Raw genomic sequence first — 14,688 nt, forward strand, 5'->3', positions numbered from 1 at the left:
TCATATTTTTTAGCTAGCTAAGATCTAAGCTGTCAGTTGATTAGAGATTCAACAATTTTGTCAGACTGGTCCTTGACTAAAAAAACTTTCAATTTAAAATGTTCATTCTTAATTTGTGTCTGGGAAACCAGCCCTAAATGTCTACATTGACGTGGTGCTCTGTATTTCCCTATGTCTATTTGCTTTCCTGCTCATCCAGAATAAGCAAACATAGACATAAAAAAACAAAGATTAGACTGTAGCTTTCTACACTGTTTAATAAATTGTTGAAACACATACAGTGAGGGAAAAAAGTATTTGATCCCCTGCTGATTTTGTACGTTTGCCCACTGACAAAAAAATGATCCATCTATAATTTTAATGGTAGGTTTATTTGAACAGTGAGAGACAGAATAAAAACAAAAGAATCCAGAAAACCGCATGTTATAAATTGATTTGCATTTAAATGAGGGAAATAAGTATTTGACCCCTCTGCAAAACATGACTTAGTACTTGGTGGCAAAACCCTTGTTGGCAATCAGAGGTCAGACGTTTCTTGTAGCCACCAGGTTTGCACACATCTCAGGAGGGATTTTGTCCCACTCCTCTTTGCAGATCTTCTCCAAGTCATTAAGGTTTCGAGGCTGACGTTTGGCAACTCGAACCTTCAACTCCCTCCACAGATTTTCTATTTGATTAAGATCTGGAGACTGGCTAGGCCACTCCAGGACCTTAATGTGCTTCTTCTTGAGCCACTCCTTTGTTGCCTTGGCCGTGTGTTTTGGGTCATTGTCATGCTGGAATACCCATCCACAACCCATTTTCAATGCCCTGGCTGAGGGAAGGAGGTTCTCACCCAAGATTTGACGGTACATGGCCCCATCCATCGTCCCTTTGATGCGTTGAAGTTGTCCTGTCACCTTAGCAGAAAAACACCCCCAAAGCATAATGTTTCCACCTCCATGTTTGACGGTGGGGATGGTATTCTTGGGGTCATAGGCATCATTCCTCCTCCTCCAAACACAGCGAGTTGAGTTGATGCCAAAGAGCTCGATTTTGGTCACATCTGACCACAACACTTTCACCCAGTTCTCCTCTGAATCGTTCAGATGTTCATTGGCAAACTTCAGACAGTATAAGTGCTTTATTGAGCAGGGGGACCTTGTGGGCACTGCAGGATTTCAGTCCTTCACGGCGTAGTGTGTTACCAATTGTTTTCTTGGTGACTATAGTCCCAGCTGCCTTGAGATCTTTGACAAGTGTAGTTCTGGGCTGATTCCTCACTGAGTACGCCGGAGCCCCCTCGATGTCCAGTGGGGGCGGAGGAACCTCTCGTACCTCAGACTCCTGGAGTGGACCAGCTACTACCGGCCTGAGGAGAGACACATGGAACGAGGGGTTAATACGGTAATTAATAGGAAGTTGTAACCTATAACAAACCTAGTTCAATCTCCTCAGGACTTTAAATGGCCCCACAAACCGCCGACCCAGCTTCCAGCAGGGCAGGCGAAGGGGCAGGTTTCGGGTCGAGAGCCAGACCCGATCTCCCGGTGCATACACCGGAGCCTCACTGCGGTGGTGATCGGCGCTCGCCTTTTGTCGCCGGATAGCCTGCTGCAGGTGTACATGCGCAGCGTTCCAGGTCTCTTCCGAGCGCCGAAACCACTCGTCCACCGCAGGGGCTTCGATCTGGCTCTGACGGCAAGGTGTCAGGACCGGCTGATAACCTAACACACACTGGAAAGGCGTAAGGTTAGTTGAGGAGTGGCAAAGTGAGTTTTGGGCTATCTCTGCCCAGGGGATATATCCCGACCACTCCCCCTGCTGGTCCTGGCAATAGGACCTCAGAAACCTACCCACATCCGGGTTCACTCTCTCCACCTGCCCATTACTCTCGGGGTGAAAACCTGAGGTAAGGCTAAGCGAGACCCCCAGACGTTCCATGAATGCCCTCCAGACTCTAGAGGTGAACTGGGGAACTCGATCTGACACTATATCCTCAGGTACCCCGTAGTGCCGGAAGACGTGTGTAAACAGGGCGTCAGCAGTTTGTAAGGCTGTAGGGAGACCAGACATAGGAATGAGATGGCAGGCCTTCAAAAACCGATCCACAACGACCAAGATCGTAATATTCCCCTGTGAGGGGGGAAGGTCCGTGACAAAGTCCACCGATATATGAGACCACGGCTGTTGTGGAATGGGTAGGGGTTGTAATTTCCCTCTGGGCAGGTGTCTAGGTGCCTTACATTGGGCGCACACCGAGCAGGAGGAAACATAAACCCTCACGTCCTTGGCTAAAGTGGGCCACCAGTACTTCCCACTAAGACAGTGCACTGTCCGACCGATACCAGGATGACCAGAGGAGGGTGACGTGTGAGCCCAATAAAATCAATCGATCACGAACCTCGAGCAGCACGTACATCCGATCCTCCGGACACTGTGGGGGGGGAGTAGGCTCGGTACGTAACGCCCGCTCGATGTCCGCATCAACCTCCCACACCACCAGTGCCACCAGACATGACACCGGGAGTATGGGAGTGGGATCAATGGACCTCTCCTCTGTGTCATATAGTCGGGACAGGGCGTCTGCCTTAGCGTTCTGGGAACCTGGTCTGTATGTGAGTGTAAACACAAATAGAGTGAAAAACATAGCCCACCTTGCCTGACGAGGGTTCAACCTCCTCGCCGCCCGGATGTACTCCAGGGTACGATGGTCAGTCAAAATTAGAAAAGGGTGTTTAGCCCCCTCAAGCCAATGCCTCCACACCTTCAGGGCTTGAACCACAGCTAACAGCTCCCTGTCCCCCACATCATAATTGCGCTCCGCCGGACTGAGCTTCTTAGAAAAGAAAGCACAGGGGCAGAGTTTTGGTGGCATACCCGAGCGCTGAGACAGTACAGCACCGATCCCAGCCTCGGACGCATCCACCTCAACTTGGAATGCTAAGGAGGGATCCGGATGAGCCAGCACCGGAGCCAAAGTAAACAGGTCCTTCAGATGCCTAAAAGCCCTGTCCACTTCAGCCGACCACTGCAGATGCACCGGCCCTCCCTTAAGCAAGGAGGTAATGGGAGCCGCTACCTGCCCAAAGCCCCGGATAAACCTCCGGTAGTAATCTCCATCTCCACACCTGACGCGGACAAGCGGTGTCCCAGGAAGGAGATGGATTCTTGGAAGAACAGACATTTCTCCGCCTTCACATACAGGTCATGCTCCAACAGTTTACCAAGCACCCGACGAACCAGGGACACATGCTCGGCTCGTGTAGCGGAGTATATTAGAATGTAATCGATATACACCACTACACCCTGTCCATGCAGGTCCCGGAAAATCTCATCCACAAACGATTGGAAGACTGAAGGAGCATTCATCAGACCGTATGGCATGACGAGGTACTCATAGTGCCCCGAGGTGGTACTAAATGCTGTCTTCCACTCATCTCCCTCCCGAATACGCACCAGGTTGTACGCGCTCCTGAGATCCAATTTTGTGAAGAAGCGCGCCCCATGCAGTGACTCAGTAATACTAGCAATCAGAGGTAGTGGATAGCTGTATTTTATTGTGATCTGATTTAGACCACGGTAGTCAATGCACAGGCGTGAACCACCATCCTTCTTCTTCACAAAAAAGAAACTCGATGATGCAGGGGAAGTGGACGGCCTTATGTATCCCTGTCTCAGAGATTCGGTGACATATGTCTCCATAGCCGCCGTCTCCTCCTGAGACAGAGGATACACGTGACTCCGGGGAAGCGCAGCGCCTACCTGGAGGTCTATCGCACAATCCCCCTGTCGATGGGGTGGTAATTGAGTCGCCTTCTTTTTACAGAAGGCAAGAGCCAAATCGGCATATTCAGGCGGAATGTGCATGGTGGGAACTTGGTTCGGACTTTCCACCGATGTTGCCCCTATGGAAACACCTACACACCTCCCCAAGCACTGATTAGAACATCCCTTGAGAGCCCTCTGTGAAATAGTGGGGTCATGAGAAGCTAACCAGGGAAGCCCCAACACCACGGGAAACGCAGGAGAATCAATCAGATACAAACTAATTAGCTCCTAATGCCATCCTGCGTTTTCATCCTGAGAGGCGCTGTGACCTCCCTAATCAACCCTGACCCTAAAGGGCATGGATAGGGAAGGGCATATCGACTGGCACAATAGGAATCCCTAACTTATGGGTAAACTGACGATCGATAAAGTTCCCAGCTGCGCCTGAATCAACTAGCGCTTTATGCTGAGACTGAGGAGAAAACTCGGGAAACACAACATTCATACACATATGCGCAACAGGGAGCTCTGGGTGAGTTGGGTCACCTGGAATGGCTCGTCAGTGCGCTGCCTACTGCCTCGACTCCTACGAGGCCCTCCCCAGCACCGACCAGCAGTGTGTCCTCTGTTGCCACAGTTGGTGCAGGGGACGGCCCCTCTCCTGGTCTCCCTCATAGCAGCACCTCCGAGCTCCATAGGGGTAGGCTCGGAAGTGCTGGGGGATGGAATGGACGGCCCCGGATCCGGAGGTGAAGCGATGGGTATCGATGATGGTGGTGGTGTAATCGGAGGAGGTGTAGGCAGACCTCTCTCCCATCGCTCCATTGTGTTCACCACACGTTCCATGGCGGTGCCGAGAGCCTGGATTATGGCCGCTTGTTGTTGTACGCGTTCTTCCATTGATCCGGCTGGCACCGCTGCTCCTGCTGACTCCATGTGTGGTGTGTGATTCTGTCAGAGGAGTCAGTGAATTGCGGTGGGCGAAGTCAAACGTAGGACACAGAGCTTGCCGAAACGTACTTTACTTGAAAGTAAACAGAGCATATACAATCTCCACACAGGGAGGAAAATAACCCGCACACTAACGACAGACGAATGACGAAATACAATCACACACAACACACAGTGTACGACAGAGGGTTAAATAGGGAAGACAATACAACATAATGGGAAACAGGTGTACATAATCAAGACATAACAATTCTAACACAGAAACATGGATCGGTAGCAGCTAGTACTCCGGTGACGACGAACGCCGAAGCCTGCCCGAGCAAGGAGGAGCAGCCTCGGCTAAATCCGTGACAGGAAACATGTTATGTTAGGCTATAGGACTATGTTTAATAATAAACATAACCACAAAAATACGTGTTCACGCGTTATAACGGTCAGAACCTACAGTAGGCCTATAACAAAAAAACACATAAATCATAGTCAAAATTGACCAGGACAAAAGCTCTTCGCATGCATGACTTGTTGCACCATCCTATAACTTCAGAACTGGCTGTATTATATTTTTTATTGTTTATATAGTTAGTTAGGGACAGATACACTACATACAGTGCCCTTCACTAATATTGGCACCCTTGGTAAATATTAGCAAAACTGGCTGTGAAAAACATTTCTTCATTGTTTATCCTCCTGGTCTTTCATTCAAAATATTCACAAAAATCGAACATTTATTTAAAGTAAAATAACTGAAAGAAAAAATACATTCTTATAATAAAACAAATATGTGTGCCACAATTATTGGCATACCTTGATTCAATACTTTGTACAACCTCCCTTTGCCAAGATAACAGCTCTGAGTCTTCTCCTATAATGCGGAATGAGGTTTGTAAACACATGGCAAGGGATCTGAGACCACTCCTCCATACAGAATCTCTCCAGATCCTTCAGATTCCAAGGTCCACGCTCATCCCACAGGTTTTCTATGGGGTTTAGGTCAGGGGACTGGGATGGCCATCAAGGCAAAACCTTGATTCTGTGGTCAGTGAACCACTTTTGTGTTGATTTTGAGGTGTGCTTTGGGTCATTGTCCTGCTGGAAGATCCAACCACGGCCCAGTTTAAGTTCCTAGCAGAGGCAGTCAGGTTTTGATTTAATATCTGCTGGTACTTGATGGAGTCCATGATACCATGTATCCTAACAAGTTGTCCAGGGCCTTTGGAAGAAAAACAGCCCCACAACATCAAAGATCCACTACAATACTTCACAGTGAGGATTAGGTACTTTTCTGCATGGCTATCATTCTGTCTATGCCAACCCCACCTCTGGTGTTTGTTTCCAAAAAGCTATATTTTGGTATCTGACCATAGAACCTGGTCCCATTGACAAATCAAGTAACGTTTGGCAAACTGTAGGCACTTGAGTTTGTTGTTTGATGGCAGCAAAGGCTTTTTTTATGGCAACCTTCCCAAGCAACTTGTGGTTATGTCTGATCGTAGTTTTGGAGTCTTTCTGACCCCAAGAACCAACTAACGTCTGCATTTTTGGGCCACTCTAACCATCCTCCTCCCTGTGCGTGGGGTCAATATAGACACACGTCCTTTTCCAGGCCGATTGTTAACATCTCCAGTTGCTTTAAACTTCTTAATTATTGCCATGATAGTGGAAATGGGCATTTTCAACCGTTTAGTTATTTTCTCTAAAGACGTTTCCTGATTTGTGCAGCTCAACAACCTTTTGTCACACATCATTACTGTGTTCTCTGGTCTTTCCCATAGTGATGGATGAATATGGGAACTTGGCCTGTGTGTCACATCATATTTATACCCCAGTGAAACAGGAAGTCATGGCTTACCACTTAAATGATCCTAATCACTCAAGTGAACTTAAAACTTAAAATATGAATGGGAATATACTTCAGTTAGATTTTACTCATAATAATTTCTAGGGGTGCCAATAATTATGGCACACATGTTTCTAACTTTAGCTATTAGTTTTGTCTCAATCACATTAGACCTGAATCAAACAATAAAACCAGCGGCCAAACGATTGAAGACCGATATATTTTGACGTAATGTGAGTTTTATTAGTCATGTAACGTCATTGATCCGTCAGTTTCCCTAGCTAATTCTCTACTTTTCACACTGACGCGGTATAAACAGCTTTACAGGCTTCACTGCCATGGTGCACAGTCAGTACACAACACTATGCTCATCATGTCTCTTAGCAGGATCAGATGGTGACAGGTATCCCAGCAGGGTCAGACAGCCAGGGAAGACCAGTCTACTGAGCTCAGGTGAATGTTGCAGTATGTTATCATAATCAGTGAATGGATACAAAGTTCCATCTTGAGTTGATGGGTAGGCTTCAGTCTGTGATCTGGGAATAATGGTCCTTTCAATTATTGAACCATTGAATTTTCTTGGATAATATAATGTATAAATGTACACCAAGGTAATTATTTGTCATGCCTCATCTGAGCAGGATCAGATGGTGACAGGGGTCTCATCAGGGTCAGGTAGCCAGGGAAGAACAGTCTGTGACGGTGCTGAGGTTAACTTTTGCAGATACAACACTTTATTCTCTCTGTGCAGCAAGTCAGAAGCTTCAAAGATTGAAACTATTTTAAGGCAGTCTGATGAACCTCTAAAGTTGATATCCAAACTGAATCAAGGGTTCATAGTGGCTTTTTCCCGATGACACAAAACATTTGAAACAAAAATGTGAGGAAGACCTGGGAGACACTATTGATGATGATGAATGGATACAGATATGTTAGAATGCCCAGTCATGTTCATCTAATCTCAGACATAAATTACTGCAGTTTAAGACCATCCATAGGTAAACTGAATATCATGCACTCAGAAATGTCATTATTCTGCTGGAGGTGTAAAACACAAAAGGGGGCATATTTGCATAGATTATGGTCTTGTGATGGGTGGCTGAATTCTGGCAAAGAGTATGTTGTTTTATCTCAGCATGTCTACAGATTGTCCCTGTTTTTGTTTGCTTGGAAATGTTGATATTGGAGACTTATCAGATGAAACTGTGCAACCTAAGCATTTATAGCGGCTAAGAAATGCATGGCCATTAATTGGAAGGTTGGTTATCCTCCCACAATGTTACAATGGATGGCAGAAATGTCAAGTTATGTATCACTAGATTTGATTTATTACAAGATTAAGGGTATACTGTGCAACTTTCATAAGGTCTGTATTCCTTATATGGAATACTATATGATAAAAGGAGTCTGTAGAAAACATTCCCAGATCAGGGGAGATACCCATTTAGGCAATCCCTATCTGCCGGGATGCTCAGTCCTGGCCCTGGGGTTCTGCCGTACTGTTGGTTGTCACTCTGGCCTTGGCCTAACACACCTGAAACCAATAATGAATGATGTAATCTGAATGAAGGGAAAAAAGCCATTCTTGAACACAACATTTAAATTGGGATTGGGTCTGGACTTTGACTCAGCCATTCCAGTGTTGATTTTTAACAATTTTCATGTCGAATTGATTGTGTGTTTTTGATAATTGTCTTGCTGCATGACCCAGCTGCGAGCTCTTCAAGTCCCAGGATAAGCATGGTTCTATCTGATCCCTGGTGACCGCCGAATTCAGCAAAGCTTTCAACCATGCCTCGCCATCACCAGGATGTAAGACCTCGGGCTTCGTCCATCACACGCCAGATGGATAGGCAACTTCCTCTTTAATAGACATCAGGTGGTGAGGTGTCAGGATGTGCTTTAGGACAGTGTCAGTATATCTTGTGACCTACCACAAGGAACAGCCGACATCTGTTCCTCCTCCGTCGCCTTAAGCACTTCGACATCCCTAAGGAGGACCTGGCAATGGTACCTACATTCTCTTCCAGTACTCAATTGTCATACTTGAGTAAAAGTAAAGACACCTTAATAGAAAATGACTCAAGTAAAAGTGAAAGTCACCCAGTAAAATGCTACTTGAGTAAAAGTATTTGGTTATAAAAATAGCTAAGTATCAAAAGTAAATGGAATTACTAAAATGTACTTAAGTATCAAAAGTAAAAGTAAAAGCATTAACCATTTCAAATTCTTTATATTAAGCAAACCAGACGGATAGCCAGGGGCACACGTATTTGTAGGCAGTAGGGATGACCAGGGATGTTCTCTTGATAAGTGTGTGAATTGGACAATATTCTTGTCAAAATGTAACGAGTACTTTTGCGTGTCAGGGAAAATGTATGGAGTAAAAAGTACATTATTTTCTTTAGGAATGTAGTGAAGTAAAAGTTGTCTAAAATACAAATAGTAAGGTAAAGTACAGATACCCCCAAAAAACGACTTAAGTAGTACTTTCAAGTATTTTTACTTAAGTACTTTACACCACTGCTCTCTTCTCTGCCAAAGCTGACTCTCTCTCTCTGTTCTCATCCTCCAAGATCTATCCGCTGCCTTCACCAGCGTGAACCATCAGATCCTCAGGCTTGCCACACTACTGGATTGCATACTACCTGGCAGGTCGCTCCTACCAGGTGGCGTGGAGAGGATCGGTGTCTGCTCTCACTACTGGTGTCCCCCAGGGCACGGCTCTAGGCTCTCCTCTTTACACAAAGAGAAAAGAGGAGAGCAAGGACTTGCATCAAAGCAAGGACTTGCTCCTGCAGGTTCATGCTATACAACATCCATAGAGTACAACCTTTCCTCACACAGGAAGTGGCGCAAGTCCTAATCCAGGCACTTGTCATCTCCCGTCTAGACTACTGCAACTCTCTGTTGGCTGGGCTTATACTTATTTTCCACCATAATTTGCAAATAAATTCATTAAAAATCCTACAATGTAATTTTCTGGAAAAGAAATTCTCAATTTGTCTGTCATAGTTGACGTGTACCTATGATGAAAATTACAGGCCTCTCTCATCTATTTAAGTGGGAGAACTTGCACAATTGGTGGCTGACTAAATACTTTTTTTCCCCACTGTATAATGGAGATCTTTTCACCCCTACCCTTGTCCGCGGTGGAATGTGAATCCAACTCTAGTTCTTATCATGACAATAATGTTTAAAAACATAATACGAAACATTGTTCAAATTACAGTTTCAGAAAAGGGAAGTTCCCTAAAGCGCTGCTCTTGATCAAGTTGGACAAACATCTAATGTAAACTTGTTACCAAGAGAAACTGCTCTCTCTTTTCCATCCTGAGCACAGTTGGGAATGACTTGTGGGAGCTCACATTCAAGCCAAACATTCAAATAAGAGGCAAATTGGTTGCAGTCAGATCAGTAGTGTCAGAGAAATAGATAACAAAGTCACCTGCCTGGTAAAATGAGTTACTCATGTTGATCAACTTCGCTTTCTCTCTGAGATACAACAGAGAGTTTGTCTGCACAATTTGTTAGGTGTATCCATCAACGCTTGTGAACATAGCCGTGGGAAGTAGGGTTGCTGTAGCACCCCCTGAAAAATATAAAATAAAATAAACTAACAAAAAACAGCACCCAGCCCCCACCATCAAACTACTTCCTGCGGCTTTGCTTGTGTAATTGCTTTTGTACAGAAATACTCCCTACAACCTTAGCAAATGGGTCGATGCCTCCTTTTTATATCAGCTGTGTAACTTGAGTGTGAAGGCTATGCCTTGAACAGTGGAAGTCCCATAAAACTGTATAAAGCATCAGCTAGCCTAGCCTGCAGATATAGCAATTACATTTGGGAACATAACTAATAAGACTCATAAGCCTACATGTATAGCTTACATATACACATATGACGTTTCTCTATCATGTGGAAAAATGACTAAAGGTGTCACAAATGAGTTTAACGACAGCTGTCGTTTTTACAACCACAGTCACAAAAATCAAGGGGTACATACCGAAGAGATACAGTAGCGTCACCTTCAGTCTTTTTCGTCGAGAAAACAGCATTGTAGCCTACAGTCCATCCAATCATCCAACGGGCTCCACAACTAAAACTCCATCTATAGCTGTATTTGCTTTTCACACACAACACAAAAAAGAGGAGGGGCATGGAGGAAGATATTATCCTGTTATCCCAGCAGCAGCCTTGGTGGTGTACCCAGGAACCTTTGCAGTGTTTTTCAGTATGATGAAACCGCATCAAAGGTAACACTCTCACTTAACCTGTTAATTTGTCTCTCAAAAGACTGTTATAGATTAATTTATCCTGTGTGCACATTCTTTCTTCTGCAGAGAATTTTAAATGTTGAGTGATGGTGGATGAGCATTCCATTTCGAGGCAGGAGAGATCAAGAGAGGTCACATACACATATTTAGCAGATGTTATTACGGTGTAGCGACATGCATTTATTTAAAGGATATTGTAGGTTTGTGAATTATTCACCATCCCTTTTTGTTAACAATTTGACCAGGTGACACATTAATGATCGATTTGAACAGGGCGTAATGTGTTTAGTGTCTGTAGATTATCAGCTTTAATTTGAGGGTATGTTCATCCATATTGGGTGAACCGTTTAGGAATTACAGCACTTCTTGAACATAGTTCCCCCATTTTAGGGGGCCAAAAGTATTGCGACATTTCTCCAATTGTTCTTTTAGTTTGAAAATGTGTTGTAGGTTGTGTAGATCAGTGATTTTTTTTTCCAATTGAATACCTTTTTAAGATTTACATTTAAGGCGCCAAACGGTGAACACTGTGCAAGGGTATCTTTGTTGCCTCTCTGATTAATGCCCTCCTTGCCTGATCTGTGAGTTTATGGGCGGCCCTCTCTTGGCAGGTTTAATAATGGATTTAGTGGTGCTCTGTGGGATGTTCAAAGTTTGATATTTTTTTATAACCCAACCCTGATCTGTACTTCTCCACAACTTTGTCACTGACCTGTTTGGAGAGCTCCTTGGTCTTCATGGTGCTGCTTGCTTAGTGGTGTTGCAGACTCTGGGGCCTTTCAGAACAGGTGTATATATACTGAGATCATGTGACAGATCATGTGACACTTAGATTGCACACAGGTAGACTTTATTTAACTAATTATGTGACTTCTGAATGTAATTGGTTGCACAATATCTTATTTAGGGGCTTCATAGCAAAGTGGGTGAATACATATGCACGCACCACTTTCCCGTTATTTATTTTTTAGAATTTTTTGAAACAAGTTATTTTTTTCATTTCATTTGGCCAATTTTGTTTATGTCCATTACATGAAATCCAAATAGAAATCCATTTAAATTACTGGTTGTAATGCAACAAAATAGGAAAAACGCCAAGGGGGATGAATACTTTTGCAAGGCACTGTTAGCTAGTTAAACCATTTAGCTGTTGTCAGTTAATTCAGATGTACTAATGGCACTAAAGCAGTCTCTTTTCTAGTTCTATGGGAGTGTTTTTATCCAGAACAAGAACAGTTCACAACGTTCAGACACTCAATTATGACACCATGACAACTGCGACACCCTCAAAACCCACAGCTTTTTTCTTCTCACGCTATAACAGTATCATTATTGATATCATCTTCCCCATCTCATTTACTGCTCTGACCACATTATGACATTTTACATGAAGCCCACTGCCTGTTTCCTCAACCACTTGTCTCTTGCTCTACTATCTAGCTTCTCTACGTGACATTAAATACATCTTAAATACTTGCCATACTTTGAATTTGATCTATACTAGGGTTCTTCATTTTGTTAGTGGACCCAACAACATTGGGAGACTTATTGAGACAGCAGATGGTCACTTTAAATGGAACACTAGTAACTTTAATAACGTTTACATACTGTTTTAGCCGTTTCATGTGTATATACTCTCTCTTACTGTGTTTTTAGTCAATGCCACTCAGACATTGCTTGTCTTAATATTTATATATTTCTTAATGGTTAGATATTACTGCACTGTTGGAGCTAGGAACACAAGCATTTTGCTACACCCGAAATAACATCTGCTAAATATGTGTATGTGACCAATACATTCGATTTGATTTTATGTACAGTGCATTTTTATGCGGATGACACTGTTCTCTATTCAAGAGGCAGCAGTCTGACATTGGCTTTTGAAAAAGCTCAAACAGCTTTTAACATCTTTCAACAGAATCTGTATGATTTGAAGCTTCTTCTGAATTCCTCTAAAACAAAATACATGGTATTTTCCAATACTAAACACTCTGAAAACCATGTCATTACTACCTTGGAAGGAAATTCCATAGAGCAAGTGAAGACGTACAAGTATCTGGGAGTTTGGATAGATGAGAAGCTGAGCTTCACTAATCATGTTGAGAACCTGGTAAAGAAGATCAAGTTTAGAATAGGTTTACATTCCTGTCTGTCTTGGACTATTGTGATGTAATTTATATACAGACCTCAAGCACAAACCTGAAGGCAATTGATTTTGTGTATCATGCAGCTCTTAGGTTTATTACCAACCAAAAGCATCTGACACATCACTGTGATCTCTATAGTGCTGTTGGCTGGTCGTCGTTGACTCTACTTAGGATTAAACATAGTTATACTATGATCTATAGAGACATTTTGGGAAAACTGCCACTTTATCGCTGTTCTTCTTTGACAAGGTCAGAAAATAAATACCAGTTAATGTCTCACTACTTTTAACGGTTACTAAAATCAGAACTGATCATGCAAAAAGTGTTTTATCAACTAAGCTCTGTGGTCTTGTAATTCTGTCCAGACCAGCTTGAAACTCCAGGACCTTGTTTCCTTGGAGGAGTTTAAACGTTTGGTAGACTCACATGTTACTAAGTAATGTGATTGTCATTCGGACTTGATGCGGTGGTACATATGATAGATTTTTTATCTATTACGATTGTATGTTTCTGTACTTGAAATGTATGTGTGTCTACGTCAATTGTATTTTTTCTATGGTGTGTCTAAGTCTGTAAGTTGTTACAGCATGTCTGATATTTGTCTCAAACATTGTTCCTCCCTGCTGCTTTCTTGGTTGGACCAGGTCTCTCTTGAAAAATAGATTTTATCACAATGAGACTAACCTGGGTAAATAAAGGTGAAATAAAACATGACACATCATGGGGACGTTTCCCAAGTTAAAGAGGAAATGCGAGCTCTGTCAGTTGGCCAATATTCAAAAGAGATACAAATTAGTAGGTCAAGTGACGATCCCCCCACCCGGACACACACACACACACACACACACACTCACACAAACAGTGGCGGACTTACCATTAGGCAACTAAGGCATTTACCTGGGGCCTCATCATCAGGGGGCCTCGTGAACTTGGCATAATTTTTTTAATTATACATTATTGCTGTTATCTTGTCTTCCTCCTCCGCTTGAGGCCCTCAACTGCTCGTGAGTAATATCTGATGTGCGCTATTGTAGCGGTTGTGACAAACAGATCAGTTTCTGTTTTCTTTCACTGAATTTGCCGATAGTTTTTGAACGGTTGGGGAAATTAACTATTATGACACCATGCCTGAAAGCTATGACTCTCAGGAACACGTACGTGTCTTCAATTTCCCTCTACGATGCTCACAAGCCGCACAGGAAACGTTAGATGAGACTGTGACAAAACAGCAATGCAGATCGTTTTTTTCCGACACACAATTATTACCTGATTATCTTCGCTGATGTTTTCCCGAATTTCCAATACCTTCCTGATGCATTTCACTCATTTTGTGATGCAAATAAAAATTGTTACAACTTTCCCATATTCAAGTCATTTGACATATTTTCTTATTCACCTTATGAATATAGATCCTTGGTTGAGTTTGTAGCCTATCTGTGCTAGAATGGTTAAAAAGTGCATAAAATGAAGAAAGAGATATCGGTATTGGTCAATATTGCAAAGAGAAAAATCAGATATAGGTATTGGCCCAGAATTTACACATCATAAATCCCTAACTTGAAAGTCTAAAAACGTACAGTTATGAATATAACTCCTGTTACCTGAAGGAAAGGATGAGGTATAACATACTATGGGGAGTCAACGACCAATCATATTCACCTGAAGAAATCACGGCCAATGGATGCCGAGCATGCGCTTGGAAGCCCCGCCTTCCTGGTTATAATA

The 14,688-nt window shown here is 43.3% G+C and overlaps 1 pseudogene across 1 annotated transcript in view; it reads right to left on the reverse strand.

The window, feature by feature from the left end:
* LOC311112396 (natural killer cell receptor 2B4-like) overlaps positions 1 to 10,660 on the reverse strand; it is a 94,634-nt pseudogene extending 83,974 nt beyond the window's left edge. The window contains exon 1 of the transcript XR_014615923.1: positions 10,546 to 10,660. The product of XR_014615923.1 is annotated as a natural killer cell receptor 2B4-like (transcript). The remainder of the gene's footprint in view (positions 1 to 10,545) is intronic.
* Positions 10,661 to 14,688: the final 4,028 nt, after the last annotated feature.

This window comes from Coregonus lavaretus, assembly GCF_964263955.1.
Source record: "Coregonus lavaretus genome assembly, chromosome: 38".
In the NCBI taxonomy this organism is placed as follows: Eukaryota; Metazoa; Chordata; class Actinopteri; order Salmoniformes; family Salmonidae; genus Coregonus; species Coregonus lavaretus.